Source organism: Chiloscyllium punctatum, chromosome 7 (assembly GCF_047496795.1).
Source record: "Chiloscyllium punctatum isolate Juve2018m chromosome 7, sChiPun1.3, whole genome shotgun sequence".
Taxonomy (NCBI): Eukaryota; Metazoa; Chordata; class Chondrichthyes; order Orectolobiformes; family Hemiscylliidae; genus Chiloscyllium; species Chiloscyllium punctatum.
In genome coordinates, this window is record NC_092745.1 from 67280662 (window position 1) to 67297111 (window position 16450).

At 42.9% G+C, this 16450-nt stretch overlaps 1 protein-coding gene and 1 long non-coding RNA gene across 3 annotated transcripts in view; one reads left to right on the plus strand and one right to left on the minus strand.

Annotated features, from left to right (window-relative positions):
• The window catches only part of LOC140479765 (potassium channel subfamily T member 2), a 723557-nt gene that overhangs the window by 651936 nt on the left and 55171 nt on the right, over positions 1-16450 (plus strand). The window lies entirely within an intron of this gene.
• Positions 1-16450, minus strand: part of LOC140479766 (uncharacterized) — a 57231-nt gene that overhangs the window by 4114 nt on the left and 36667 nt on the right. Inside the window, exons 2-3 of the long non-coding RNA XR_011961117.1 lie at positions 4210-4372; positions 2846-3010 (exon numbers count right to left, since the gene is read on the minus strand). This is a non-coding gene — a long non-coding RNA (uncharacterized lncRNA). The remainder of the gene's footprint in view (positions 1-2845; positions 3011-4209; positions 4373-16450) is intronic.

Here is a 16450-nt window from a genome sequence, read left to right on the forward strand (position 1 = left end):
GGTTTGGCTTTATTCATGTGCTCACAGCAAGGAGTCTAGGTTTTAGGTAGCATCAGCATGTTTGTCTAACCTCATCCAGGATGGACTCAGGCTCTACCACCCAGACAAAGATTGGCTACAGGAGCTGTTGAGTGCAGAGGTTGTTTAAAAGGCTTACTTTAGTTCTTTGGGACTTAGTCCAGTTGTTTGGTTAAATTCTGGGCCCTCACCCCTCACACAGAACCATCCTCCCAGCTGCACCCCAAGCCCAATCTGTGCCAACTCATGTCAATGCATACATCATCCTTTGCCCTTACACTCTCCAAGCCAGCTCACCCAGTATCCATCATGGGCAGATAACTTGATCCATATTGAGATGAATTTAAATCAAGTTCTATATGGTTGTAACAGAATTTCTTTTAAACTCACATCAATGAAAATTCTTCCAAACATTTAAGTCCACTTCATTTAAAAAAAACCCGACATATTTACAATCTCAAAGCAAAGACAGCTAAATGTTCAATAATTTATTTGAGCTACTAATCAAACTGTGATTACAGGATCCCTTAGAAAGCATAATGATGACCTAATGATAGCCCTTCAGGTCATGTCAACAAACAGTTATTGTAATTGCTACAACTGATGTTATAAAGACTCACTGGCACAGGCAGCCTTTTTTTAAAGAAAGATTGGGGATTTAAGTAACTTCACAGCTTGACAGTTCAACTGATCTTATTCACCCTAATTTATATTACTTGAGAGTTTTGTAATTCCCTCACACCAGGTAAACACCCTTCCAGCAACAAAAATAGTTTCCAGTGTCAACTACTGTTGGGAAAGTGTTTCCATTGGCAGGAGAGGTGAGGATCCAAGGGGCACAGCTTTAGATTAAAGGGAAGACCCTTTAGAATGGAGATAAGGATAACCTTCTTTAACCCGAGAGTGGTGAATCTGTGGAATTCGTTGCCACAGAAGGCTATGGAGGCCAGGTCATGGAGTATATTTAAAACAGACATAGATTGGTTCTTCAGTATCGAGATCAAGGGTTACAGGGAGAAAGCAGGAGAATGGTGTTGAAAAACCTATCAGCCACGATTGAATGGAGGAGCGGACTTGATGGGCCAAATGGCCTACTTTCTGCTCCTATGTCTTATGATCTTATATCCAGATTCTGAGAGTTGTGCTGTGAAGTGATGGGACACTTTGTTGACAAACATAGATCGTGTTTTCAAGGTTCATTTGAGTGCCATATTTAAATTTACTGCTGATGCACAGGTATCCCAGGTCCTCAGAAGAACATAGAACATAGAACAGTACAGCACAGTACAGGCCCTTCAGCCCTCAATGTTGTGCTGACTTTAATCCTGATCTAAGATCAGATCGACGACATACCCTGCATTGTACTTTCTTCCATGTGCCTTTCCAAAAGTTGTTTACATGTCCCTAATATATCTGACTCTACTACCACTGTTAGCAGTGCATTCTATGCACCTACCACTCTCTATGTAAAGAACCAACATCTGACATCTCTCCTTAACCTTCCTACAATTACCTTAAAATTATGCCCCGGCCTGATAGACATTTCTGCCCTGGGAAAAATTATCTGGCTATCCACTTTATCTATGCCTCTCAACATCTTGTACACCTCTATCAAGTCACCTCTCCTCTTTCTTTGCTTCAATGAGAAAAGCCCTAGTTCCCTTAGCCTTTCTTCATAAGACATGTCCTCCAATCCAGGCAGTATCCTGGTAAATCTCCTGTGCACCCTCTCTAAAGTTTCCACTTCCTTCCTATAATGAGGCGACCAGAACTGAACACAGTATTTCAAATGTGGTCTAACTAGGGCTCTATAGTGATGCAGCATAATCTGCTCATGAAAGTCAACACACCATATGCCTTCTTAATAACCCTATCAATTTGGGTGGCAACTTTAAGGGATTTATGAAGATATGGACCCAAAGATCCCTCTATTGCTCCACACTGCCAAGAATCCTGCCCTTAACCTTGCATTCAAATTAGACCTTCCATAGTGAATCACTTCACACTTTTCCAGATTTAACTCCATCCGCCACTTGTCAGCTCAATTCTGCATCCTGTCAATGTCGCTTTGCAACCTAAAACAGCCCCCCATGCTATCCACAACTTTACCAACCTTCATGTCATCAGCAAACTTACTAACCCACCCTTCCACTTCTTCATCCAAGTCATTTATAAAAATCGCAAAGAGCAGAGGTCCCAGAACCGATCCCTGAAGAACATCACTGGTCACTGAGCTCCAGGGTGAATACTTTCTATCTATCACCACCCTCTGTCTTTTGTGGGCCAGCCAATTCTGTATCCAGACAGCCAGATTTCCCTGTATCCCATGCGACCTTCCTTTCTGAATGAGCCTACCATGGGAAAGTTTATCAAACACCTTGCTAAAATCCATGTACACCACATCCACTGCTCTATCTTCATCAATGTGTTTGTCACATCCGGAAGGTCTGAGGTGAGAAGGAGGTGGAAACATTTTCTAAGATGCCCTGAGGTGTTTTCCCACAAAGGAGGCTACATTCCACCACCACCACCACCCCCCTCCTTTTGATTAGAACCAAGATTATGTTCAGTTGTGTTCAAATATTCCTGGGCACATGTACTATATGTATCATAAGAATGTAATAATATCTGTCAAAGGAAACCTTTCTCATTTCCCCTCCCCCCACCTTATCTCAGTCCCAACCCTCGGACTCAGCACCGCCTCTTGACCTGCAATCTTCTTCCGGACCTCTCCGCCCCCACCCCCTCTCCGGCCTATCACCCTCACCTTAACCTCCTTCCATCTATCGCATTTCCAACGCCCCTCCCCCAAGTCCCTCCTCCCTACCTTTTATCTTAGCCTGGTTGGCACACCTTCCTCATTCCTGAAGAAGGGCTTATGCCCGAAACATCGATTCTCCTGCTCCTTGGATGCTGCCTGACCTGCTGCACTTTTCCAGAAACACATTTTTCAGCTCTGATCTCCAGCAGTCTCACTTTCTCCAAAGGAAACCTTAGGCAACATAAAGGAACATTTAAAGTCAATTGTAGAAAGTTTGAATCAATCAATGTGTTTCAGAGGTAAGGACACCACCACTACGGCAAGACCACATTGGTGACTACACACATCATTAAATTACGCTACTGTATATTTTGCTTGGTTTTTGAACAGATCCATCATTATCCTCACTGAAAACAGCAAATATTATAGCTCTGCCCCTATAAGAATCAATAATGATCATGATTTTCTTGGGTTTAAGCTATTTTTCCAGAGCACTGTCTCTGAAGTTAGAAAATCATGGTCAATACAGCTTGTCAGCTGTGTGATCCATATCTTGATAGGGTTTAAAATCCTAGCTGCTAAAAATGCATTACTTTTGTAAAGATTAAACAAGTAGAATTGTTATGTATCTATTTTCCACAGCTAGAATTTTCAATTTTATTGTTACACCTTATGGTGAGTGCCAATTCAATTTGAGATTGTTTTCGGACGTTAAATGCTTTATTCTCTTTATCTAACCTCACCAAGATCATAACATTGAGGAACATATATTTGCTAATAACTCATTAGTTTCTTAGTAATCACGGTTGTTTCAATTGGTTATGTATAATTTAATGCATTTGTCCGTATAGTCTCCAAGTATGTTTCATGTGCCTGGAATTACAGGAAGTCAGTGGGCCAAGTCTTCCACCAGAACCACTGTTAAGTTTTATAACAGTAGCCCAAAGGTACAGAATTGGGCAGGAGGCAGAAATTGATCCTCCCAGCAGCAGGTTAAGCTTTTGCTGCTGCTTTCTCAGAACCCTTTAGGTGAATTGGTTTTCCCATCTCAAGACCTCTTTGTACTCATTGGGGTGGCACGATGGCTCAGTGGTTAGCACTGCTGCCTCACAGCACCAGGGTCCCAGGTTCAATTCCAGCCTCGGGTGACTGTCTGTGTGGAGTTTCTCCCCGTGTCTGTGTGGGTTTCCTCCAGATGCTCCGGTTTCCTCCCACAGTCCAAAGATGTGAATTGGCCATGTTAAGTTGCTCATAGTGTTAGGTGCATTAGTCACAGGGAAATGGGTCTGGGTGAGTTACTCTTTGGATGTTCAGTGTGGAGTTGTTGGGCTGAAAGGCCTGTTCCCACACTGTAGGGAATCTAATCTAATCATTGTGTTCACAAACTCAAGTATATACGAATGAATAAATAAAACAAAGAGTTCATTTACCCTTCCATCCTGGATTGAGTCCAGAGCCACGGCACTCAAAACGTTAACTCTGCCTTCTCTCTGCAGATGCTGCCAAACTTGCTGAATTTCTGCTTTTGTTTGAGATTTCTGGCATCTGCAGTTCTTTGTTTTGTGTTAGACTGGAGTAGTTGGCATTGATTTCCTGGGAGAAATGAAGTTTGAGACCATAACCCTTGAGATATAGATGCAGAATGACGGCACTCAGCCCATCGAGTCTGTCCCATCATTCTATCGTGAGAGGAGCTTTATTGTATATATTCACAATCCTGAATGATCCATTCAGAAAAAGAGACACACTATTCTCATTGTTAAAAGAATCAAGAAGAATTTGCATCATATATAGACAGGATGCTTGAGAAGGCATTTGTTGCTCAGACCTTTGAGTCTGAGAGTTGGGACATTATGTTGAGGTTGTGAGGCCTTTTAATTCATAGAATCCCTGCAGCATGGAAACAAGCCCTTCAGCCCAAAGGTCCACACCAACCCTCCAAAGAGTATCCCACCTTAGCCCATTTCCCATTACTTTACATTTACCCCCAACTTACACATCCCTGAACACTATGGGCAATTTAGTACGGCCAGTTCACCTAACGTGTACATCTTTGGATTGTGGGAGGAAACCCACGCAGACGTAGGCAGATTGTGCAAACTCTACACAGACAATCGCCAATGTCTGGAATTGAACCCGGGTCCCTGGTGCTGTGAGGCTGCAGTGCTAACCACTGAGCCACCGTGCCACCTCTCCTGGAGTACTGTGTCCAGTTCTGGTGCCCAGTAATAGGAAAAATATTATTAAATACAGAGGGTTCGAAAGAGATTTTCCAGGATGTTGCCAGGAATGGAGGGTTTGAGTTATAAAGAAAGGTTGGATAGGCTGGGACCTTTCACTGGAACTTAGAAGGTTGAGAGATGACCTTATAGAGGTTTATAAAGTCAAGAGGGAGAAAAAAATAAGGTGAATGGCAGGTATCTTTTCCCTAGAGTGGCACATTTCAAGATTAGGGGGCATATTTTTAAGGTGAGAGGAAAAAGGTTTAAAAAAGACACGGAGAAGTGATTCAAGTGTGGACTGAATTTCAAGGAAGTGGTGGATACTGGAACAGTTACAATGTTTAAAAGATATTTAAGTAAGTATATGAATAAGAAATGTTTGGAGGAATATAGGCCAAGCACAGGCAGATAGGACTAGTTGGTTTGGGATTATGATCAGCATGGACTGTTTGGGCCGAAAGATCTGCTTCTTCACTGTATGACTCTATGACTCTCTAAGAAGAGGGGTCACATATTTGGTAGTTAGCAAAGAAAGTAGAGGTGAGATGGGGATCACACTGTGGGTTGTTATGATCTGGATTACACTGCCTGAGAATGTGGTAGAGAAGGGATCAATTGTGGCAATGAAAAGGAAGTTAGATTATTATCTGAAATGGAAAAATGTGAAGTGCAACACAGGAGTGGCATTTGGCAAAGCATTCTTTCAGAGATTCAGACAGGCCAACTTGCCACCTCCTGTGCTGAAGTGGTTCTGTGATTAATTATGTCATGACTTGGAATGACCTGTAGAAACACTACATTTTAAAATAATTAGAGATAAAGGCTTATGGAAGGAGGGCTGTTTCTGTTCACTGAAAACCTCCTGTGGCTCCACATGTTAATTTGTCATCACTTAAACTCTTCATTCGCTGCTGAGTGCTTGATTAATTGATTTGCTCGCTGAAGCACATTTTAATTAGAAAATCAGCAAAACTTGTAATAAGTAAACAATGGTGAGTCTGGCACACTAGGTTGAAATATTGCGTGCGTCACAAAACTCAAATATCAGAAATAGCTGGACTATTAGCTTTGAGTCTGCTCAATGAGAGACTCATTTTAACACTCGATGTCATAAAATATTAGACACTAGAAGAACAAAGAAACAGCACTTTGGGCCACCAAGTAGGTGTCAACACATGACGTCTTTCCAAAATAGAAACCTTTTGCCTCTCCATGGCCCATCTCCCTCTATTCCTTGCCTAGTCATTAATCTGTCAAGATGCCTCTTGAACATTGCTATTGTATCCACCTCCACCATCTCCTCTGGCAGCACATTCCCGGTCCTTACCATTCTCTGTTTTAAAAAAAAATCCTCCCTCTCCCATCTCCTTTAAACTTACTTCCTTTTACCTTAAACCTATGTCCTCTAGTAATTGACATTTCTACCCTGGGAGAAAGATTGTGACTATCCATTCTATCCAGGCCTCTCATAAATTTGTAGCCTTCTATCACGTCACTCCTCATCTTTCGGCATTCAAGTTATAACCAAGCTTGTCCAATCTCTCTCCATAGCTAACACCCTCCAAACCAGGCAATATCCTGGTAAAACATTTCTGTACCCTCTCCAATGTCTCTACAATCTTTCTAGTAGTGTGGCAATCAGAACTGTACACAATATTCCAAATGTATCCTAACTAAAGTTCTATACAGCTGCAACATGACTTGCCAATTTTTCTACTCTGTGCCCTTACCAATGATTTGGAGATGCCGGTGTTGGACTGGGGTGTACATTGCTAAAAATCACACAACACCAGGTTATAGTCCAACAGTTTATTTGGAAGCACTAGCTTTCAGAGGTCTGCTCCTTCATCAGGTGGTTTACAACCAGAGCTATCAAATAAACCTGTTGGGCTATAACCTGGTGTTGTGTGATTTTTAACCCTGACCAATGAAGATAGGCATGCCATATGCCATTTTGACCACCATATCCACTTGTATTGCAACCTTCAAGGAACTGTGGACCTGTATGCCTATGTCCTTTTGTATGTTGATGCTGTTACGAGTTCTGCCATTTGCTGTACACTTTCCTCCCGCAGTTGATCATCCAAAATGCATCACCTCACATTTATCCGGATGAAACTCCATCTACCATTTCTCTGCCCAAGTCACCAAACTACCTATATTCTGCTGTATCCTCTGGCAATCCTTCTCACTATTTGCAGCTCCCCCAAAGTTTGTGTTGTATGCAAGCTTACTAAACTAGTCACTTACGTTCTCCTCAGAATCATTTGTATATATACATATTGCAAGCAACAGGGATCCTAGCACAGACCCCTGTGGAACACCACTAGTCACAGATCTCCAGTCAGAAAAATAGCCTTCCACTGCTACTCTCTGTCCTCTGTGGTCATCTTATCAGCTCACTGCGATCCCACGTGATCAGCCTGCCCTGAGTGAACTTGTCAAATGCCTTGCTAAAGTCTATGTAGACCAACACCTACAACCCTGCCCTCATTAATCAATTTTGTCATTTCGAAACTCACTCACTCACCCATGCTGCCTGTCGCTAATAGCTGAGAGGGCTGATAAGGAAATGAGGAATCTGTAAGGGGATATAGAAAGGTTGAATGCAAAACTTCACAGATGGTGGTTAGTGTCAGCAAATGTGAAGTTATGTAACTTGTCAGGAAAAGTCAAAGGCAGACTATTATTTAAATGGAGAGAGACTTCCAATTGGAGGCTTACTGGTTGGGTTAGTGGGAGAGAAAGAAACAGACGGCTTGGAGCTCTTCGCCATGGGGAATGGACATGTATAGAGACTGGATGTTCTCCATGGAGTACTTAGATTGGTGGAACTGGTCCTCACCCTCAATCATTTCTCCTTCTCCTTTGAATCCTGTCACTTCCTTCAGACCAAAACGGGTAGCCATGGGCCCCAGCTATGCCTGCCTCTTCATAGGATACGTGGAACAGTCCATCTTCTGCAGTTACACTGGCACTTCGCTACATTGATGACTGTATCGGTGCCACCTCATGTTCCTATGAGGAGGTTGAATAGTTCATCAACTTTACTAACACCATCCACCCTGACCTTAAGTTCACCTGGACCATCTCGGACACCTCTCTCCCCTTCCTGGACCTCTCCAGCAAACAACTCTACACTGTACATCTATTTCAAACCTATCGACTCCCACAGATACCTTGATTACACCTCCTCCCACCCCATCCACATGTGAAAATGTGATCCCTTACTACCAATTCCTCTCCATCCACCGTATCTGCTCCCAGGAGGAGTAATTCTACTCCAGGACATCCCAGATGGCCTCCTATTTCAAGGACCACAATTTCCCCTCCCACGTGGTAAACAATGCTCTCCACTGCATCTCCTCCACTTCCCATACCTCCGCCCTTCAACCCCACCCCCCCCAACTGCAACAAGGATAGAATCCCCCGGTCCTCACCTTCCAACCCACTAATCTCTGGATACAGCGCATTATCCTCTGCTATTTTTGCCACCTACAGTCAGACCCCATAACTAGAGATATATTTCCCTCTCCACCTTTATCTGCATTCTGCAGAGACCATTCCCTCCAAGGCTCCCTCATTAGGTTCCCCCCTCACCCTCAACTCACAGCACCTTCCCTTCCCCACCATAAGAGGTGTAAAACCTGCACCCACACCTCTCCCCTCACCTCCATCCAAGGCCTCAAAGGATCTTTTCACATCTGGCAGAGATTTTCCTGCACATCCAAACACCTCCTCTATTGTGTCTGTTATTCTCGATGTGATCTCCTCTACACTGGGGATACAGGATGCCAACTTACAAAACATTTTAGGGAATGTCTCTGGGACACACACCAAACAACCCACTGCCCTGTGGCAGACCATACCAACTCCCCCTCCCACTCTGCCAAGGACATGTAAGTCCTGGGCCTCCTCCACCACCAAATCCAAGCCATCTGAACTCTGGAGGAAGAACGCCACATCTTCCACCTTGGGACCCTTCGACCACATGGCATCAACATTGATTTTACTAGTTTCCAAACCTCCCTTCCCCCCACCTCATCCCAGATCTAACCCTCCAACTTGATACTGCCCTCTTGACCTATCCTACCTGTCCATCTTCTTTCCCACGTATCCGCTCCACCCTCCCCACCGATCTATCACAAATACCTCGCACCTGCATCCATCTAATGCTTTCCCAACTACCTTCCCCCCAGCCCCACCCCCACCCTCCTATTTATCTCTTAGCCTCCTTCCCCCTCCACATTCCTGATGAAGGCCTTATGCCCAAAATGTTGACTCTCCTGCTCCTCGGATGCTGTCTGACCTGCTGTGCTTTTCCAGCACCACGCTTTTCAACTCTGACTCTCCAGCATCTGCAGTCTTCACTTCCTCCTGGCTGTTGAAAACAGGGAAGTCTCGTAAAACCATACAGGGTGTGGATGAAGCTCCACCTAACGCATTGTATATACGTTTGGACCAGATCTTTAAGAAGGATATACTTGCATTGGAGGATATTCAAAAGAGATTCACTAGGCTGTGTCCTGGGATGATTGCATTGACTTACTAAATATGGCTTTACAGGTTAGACCTTTATTCATTAAGGTTTAGAAGAACCTTATTAAAAGCAGCAAGATTCTGAGGAGGTATGATAGTGTAGATGCTGGGAAGGTGTTTCCAGTGGTGAGAGAAACTTCAAACTGGGGGCAGTTGCAGAATAAGGGCACACTCATTTAAATCTTCTCCCAGATAGTTGTGAATATCTGAAATTCCCTACCCCAGAGAACTGTGGAGGCTAGATTACTGAAAGCATTTAAAAAGGAGATGGGCATTCCATTTTTAAATATCAGGATGTTGAGTGCTGGGAGGAACCAGCATAAAAAAGGAGTTGAGATCTGGGGCAGATCAGCCATGATCTTGTTGAATGCTGGGGCAGGGATGAGGGGCTGAATGACCTACACCAGCTCCTGTTTCTTAAGTTCTTATGTTCATATTGCAATCCAGCCAGGGAATCAATGTTAGTTCAGTAAATAGTGCAGAAGAGCTTGCTCTACGAGTAGCACCAAGCACTCAACATAGTGAACTGACAACATGGATCTCTGTTTTTAAAATTGTAGAAACCGCATACAATAGACAGAGTTAAAGGATCCCACAACCAACAGAATAGTCAAGCAATACCACACTTCATCAGGAATGGTATAAGGCAATTGAAATAAAAAGTCAGAGGAGGATACCACAAATAGACCCATTTTCAACATTGGGGATGCACAGCTCAACAGTGCCAAAGTCCTTTTGGATGGATTTGTAACCAAAATTAACCAGAAGTACTCTTCCTGGGATTGTCAGCAGTTTTCAGATAATTTGATTCACTCTGTGATATCTAGACATGGGTGAAGCCATTTGATGCAGATAGCATCTAGATTTCATACTGAAAACTTGTGCTTTAAACAAGCCATACACTTCGTCAAACTGGTGCATCAATATAATTGATGCAGGTACCTACCTCTTTGTGGTTAATTATCCCTTGCTTGAGATACGGGAAACGTCAATGCTAGAGTACAATGGCCGCCAGATACTGCTGTACTCCCAGCATGGAGGGAGGAGGAGAAAGTGAGGACTGCAGCTGCTGGAGAGTCAGAGTCGAAAAGGGTGGCACTAGAAAAGCACAGCAGGTCAGGCAGCATCCAAGGAGCAGGGAAGTCAACATTTCAGACACAAGCCCTTCTTCAGAAATAAAGGGCTTATGGCTGGCGTTCATTCTCCTGCTCCTCGGATGCTGCCTGACCTGCTGTGCTTTTCCAGCACCGCCCTTTCCAGCATTCGAGTGAGGTTATTTAACATCTCATCCAAAGAACATCAACTCTTATAATGCAGCATTGCTTCAATTTCTCCAAATCTTTCTCTATTTAATGTGTTTTGCTATTAAAATTACTCTTGTGTGTTTGAAATTTCTTGTCACCTTTGGATTCAACATATTAAGTGCCTTACTGCCAGTGTATGTGTAATAGGTAAATGGCTGGCTTGTCACTCATTATGGTATAATTCCACATGAAGTTATACTTTTGCAATGTGATTATGACAAGTGCTTAAATGTGCAGCTCTTTTTTTTTATTGTTACTTGACCCTGTCCACATATTAATTAGGGAAGGCTTGCATGCATGTAGGATCTTATTTTGTCTCTCAGATAGTTGATGGTTTCAACAGTGTTGGAATGTGAGCAAAACAAGACAGAGCTTGTAATCCAGGTGGACATGAATTCCACTACGGCAATTCATGAAAGCACATTCAATAAATTGGATGTTGGCATCCAAAATGAATAATGATCAATTAAAATGCTAATGTATTTTAAATTAATTTCTGAGATGTAGGCATTGCTCATCTCTAGTTGTCCTTGAGAAGGTAGTGGTGAGCTAGGGAGTTTCAGGATAATGTGGTGATGAAGTAATGGCAATGCACTTCCAAGTTGGACTGCTGTGGAACGTGAAGGGCAGCCCAGATGTGATACCATTCTTTGCTTCTGCTTCCACTGACCTCCTCAGTGGTGAGGGTTGTGAATTTAGGAATTATTTGAGAAGCTTTGGCTTTCTCCAGATAGCACATATAGCTGTTTTTGCTCATGAGTGGTGAAGGGAGTGACGATACATTGTCATTGGTAAAGCACTGATTCATTAATGTCCTTCATGGAGTGCAGCCTGCCCATAAAGCCCAGCCTCAGCGCACAGTTGAGTCTCCTGTCCTGTGCCTAACAACCCAAAGGAATAAGTCCAAAGGCTTCCACTATTTTGAAATAATGAAAGAGTGGAAACCAATATGAGCATACAAGCATTACTCATTGTTCGAATGGCAAACATAAAATGTATGGTCAGCACGTAATTTACAGTAAGGTATAATTATTGTTGTTCTGCAAAGGAAAAGGCAACAAGAATTTTGCACACAGCAAAATCCAACAAACAATGAGATTAATGACTGATTAATGTGTTGGTTGATGACTTTTCGTCATTGATACAAATGGTTTGAATCTGAGCATAGGAGGTATAGTTAGTAAGTTTGCAGATGACAACAAAATTGGAAGTCTAGTGGACAGAGAAGAAGGTTACCTCAGATTACAATGGGACCTTGATCAGATGGGACAATGGGCAGAGAAGTGGCAGATGGAGATAATTTAGATAAATGTGAGGTGCTGCATTTTGGGAAAGCAAATCTTAGCAGGACTTATACACTTAATGGTAAGGTCCTAAGGAGTGCTGCTGAACAAAGAGACCTTGGAGTGCAGGTTCCTAGCTCCATGAAAGTGGAATCACAGGTAGATAGGCTAGTGAAGAAGGCGTTTGGTATGCTTTCCTTTATAGGTCAGAGCATTGAGTATAGGGGTTTGGAGGTCATGTTGTGGCTATACAGGACATTGGTTAAGTCACTTTTGGAATATTGTGTACAATTCTGGTCTCCTTCCTATTGAAGAATGTTGTGAAACTTGAAAGGATTCAGAAAAGGTTTACAAGTATGTCGCTGGGGTTGGAGGATTTGAGCTAGAGGGAAAGGCTGAATAGGTTGAGGCTGTTTTCCCTGGAGCGTTGGAGGCAGAGGGGTTTATAAAATGCAGAGGGGCATGGATAGGATAAATAGACAAAATCTTTTCCCTGGGGTCGGGGAGTCCAGAACTATAGCGCATAGGTTTAGGGTGAGAGGTGAAAGATATAAAAGGGACCTAAGAGGCAATTTTTTCACATAGAGGGTTGTGTGTGTATGGAATGAGCTGCCAGAGGAAGTATTGGGGGCTAGTACAATTGCATTATTTAAAAGGCATTTGGTATGTGAATAGAAAAGGTTTAGAGGGATATGGGTCAAGTGCTGGCAAAAGGGACTAGATTGGATTGGGATATCTGGTTGGCATGGACGAGTTGGACTGAAGGGTCTGTTTCCATGCTGCACATCTCTATGACTCTATGACTCTGTGTGGCTATACCAAAATATTTGAATTCTGACAAATGCTGCTTCAACGACTCTCTGAATAGGCAAGATTATGGATTAATGTCTCATGTAATTCAGGAAACGCTCTTGAATGGACTCCCTCGGTACTGCAATAGACTGTCAGCTGACACCATGACTTAGTTTTCCTGTCCCCTCTTGCACCCCAACACAGTGTTAATGGATATGGAACACATTGCATTTCCTACTTCAACTATCACACCTCTGCCCACTGACCCATATCAGCACGTTGTCTGAAAAGCTTCACTTTTAAAGTTATCATCCTTAACATTCCCTTCCATGGCCTCACCCCTTGCTGATTCTCTCCTCCAGCCCAATTCAAACCCTTGAGATATTTCGGCATCTTGCACATCCCTAACTTGAATCACACCACTGTAGATGGCCATGTTTTTAGCTGCCCTATTAGACCCTCATCTCCCTCTCTGCCTCTCCTCCTTTAAGAGCTTAGCTGTTTGACCAAATGGTTATCTGTCTCAGCATGGTGTCCAGTGTTGAATTCTGTTGGTAATGCTCCTCTGCATTGTGTTGGGATGTTTGATTATGTTGCATGTGCTATATAAACGCACGGGTTAGAGCTGGTCAGCAAGTACATAGTCGACGATTCTAATTTTTGAATAATTATCAGCAGGCAGAAATCCCAATGCTACTGCACGGTTGAATTCCTTCTGACAGTCCACTGACCATGGAAGAGGGAGGACCTAGAATTCCAAACAAGTATCATCCTGTCTCCTTTACTTATTACAGGTCTTGGTACTTCTACTACAATTTGGAGTCAATCCCACTTCAGTTTGTGGGAGATCCTGGACAGCTTAGAGCCAGTAACAGTCAGTTTAATGCCCACAGCCAGGGATCCCATCCAACTAAATGATAGTGCCTCCACCATCCCCTTCCCCCCCTTCATCCAGACCCCTTGCCCTCCCCAGGGGCTTCTATTCCAATGGCTTTAGCTGTCGGCAAAGGCACTTCGGTGGCATCAGAAGCAGATAAGTAAAGGAATTGGAGCCAGGTAGACAACAATTGAATTGAGCTGATGTCGAGAACCTGTGGTATCATAGCTGTAAGGGCAGCCTCGCTGTAGGGAAGAAGGGACCACCCAAAGGAACATTCAGTTGGCCCTCCGGCTTGCAACCCTGTTGCCATTTTCCACACTGCTGGCAGTATAGCCTGGTGGCAGGCTCCCTTCCTGAAACTTTTTCTCACTATGTTTCCATTGTATCCTCAAAGGTGGCAGGGAAATTCAGTCGTTATTGCTGAAATCCAGGACTAGGATTTGAATCCAGAACTTGCAACCTGAAATGTTGGGATTCAGTATATTGCAGCTTTTGTAATAATTTCACAGAGCTTCATTGCAATGGTCTCAACTTGAAATCTTGAACTGTACAACCACCAGCTGATTATACTGGTACTAGGAATGCCAGTTAAACTGCATTTAGACTGAAGCAGTATTTAAGGAATGATGCAAAGAAAGCAGGTTAGCTAAACCTCCTTTCCTAGATGCAGCTGAGGGGCACGCAGAGAATAATGGTTGACATATATGACAAGCCCCATATGACAGCTCAGACCCATTTCTCTGTTCATAACAAACCATCTGTGAAGGGCTGAGTAAACATTCATAAAATTAAAAATGCATGTTAGTGTTGTCAGTGCGTAACTTGTGATTTATTTATTTTTGGTTCTATTATAAATGCCAGGAACAGGGGTCTGGAAATTGGCTTATGCAGCTGTGTCAGTGGAAACAGTCAATTCTAAAATTTGATGCTATCTCTCTCATTAAGTTGTGGCACCTGTCCAACCAGGGCAAAGCCGCGCTTAGAAAACTATAGTACGATCATACAAACTCAACATGATTTTACAAAAGGCATATCACATGTCACTAATTTACTTTTTGAGGATGATACTAGTTGGTGGATAAAGTGGAATCAATGAATGTCTTAAACTAAAGCCATTTGATAAAGTGCACAATGTTGTTACAATTATCTATTGTACAAAGAAGGCTATGTATGTCTTTCAAAAGGTTGCAGAATCTGACAAGGTGGCTCTCAGAAATGTGTTTGTTAATTCATAGCAGCCAAAAAGCACACAGAACAATGTGTTACCTCAGAATCAATTACAAAGGGGGGCATTGGGAACAATTTTAATCTTTGTACAATGCAATCAATCCTGATAAAAGTGCGAGAATTCAAATCTTTTCAGAGAATAGGAGACTGGAAAGACACTACAGAGAAATCCAGCATTATTGACTTTGCAGAATAATAATTTGTCAAATTTAAAACAGCACCATTTAACTTTGGTTGTGGTAAGGCAGAGTGTGAGATACTACTTTGTCAGAACTGCAGGAAGAACGCAGAGAGTTACCACACACAGAGAAATATTTCTCAACAGATAGATAGAAATAGGTAAACCCACAAAGGACTGCTGTCTTATGTGATGATACTACGGCTTTAAGAGGTGTATTTTATTTTTCTTTTAATGAGCAAGTGCTGACTCAGAGATGACGAGTGAGGTGCTCAAAGCCAATAAAGTAAACAGTTTGTGAGGCCTTGGGATTTTTATTTAAAGTTTGAACAATAGAAGCAGCCTGAATGGGTGGGGTCAAACTCCCACAGACCAGGACTTTTGGTTTTAGCTTTCAGCAGTTGCTGGGGTCTTGAAGTGGATATGAAAGCTCTTATTAAATTAGATTCCCTACAGTGTGGAAGCGGGCCCTTTACCCCAATAAGTCCACACCGAACCTCTGAAGTGTAAACCACCCAGACCCATTTCCAACAGACGAATGCACCGATCACTCTGGGCAATTTAACATGGCCAATTCACCTGACCTGCACACTTCAGACTGTGGGAGTAAACTGGAGCACGCGGAAGAAATCCACGTAGACATGGGGAGAATGTGCAAACTTCACACATACAGTCACCCGAGGCTGGAATTGAATCCAACTCTCTGGCACTGAGGCAGCAGTGCTAGCCATTGAGCCACTGTGCTGCCCAAGTTCCTCTCTCTGTTACCGTTAAAAGCTGAGGTTCTTTTCCTGCTGCTAGAATTGCATGTGAGACAGTCTGTTTTACTGAATTTGTCTTTGCCAAACATGTGTTTATGGCATGTTGCTATATTGGAACAGTCAATTCGTTGTAGGTAATATAGCTATTATTTTGTTAAGCACTTCAATAGAGTTGCAGTTAAGCTAATTCTTTTATTTTTATTTTGTCTGTATTTTAACAGTGGTGTAAAAATGAAGAGTGTTTTGCTTAATGTCAAGTAGTTTAACCAATCAAATTGCAAGTGGACTGCAACACCTTTAAGAAAAAGTTAGGGTCTAAACTACCTTATTAATATATTTTGAGGGGGTTTGGTCTAATCCATAATAACTGAACCAGGATACCAAGGCCAAAACCTGCAATGCCATAAAGATGAAGTAAAGAAGTCTTCCTCCCTCCCTCCTAGAAGCTGTTTTCCTCAGACCACCTGTGGGAGAAATTTCCAGTT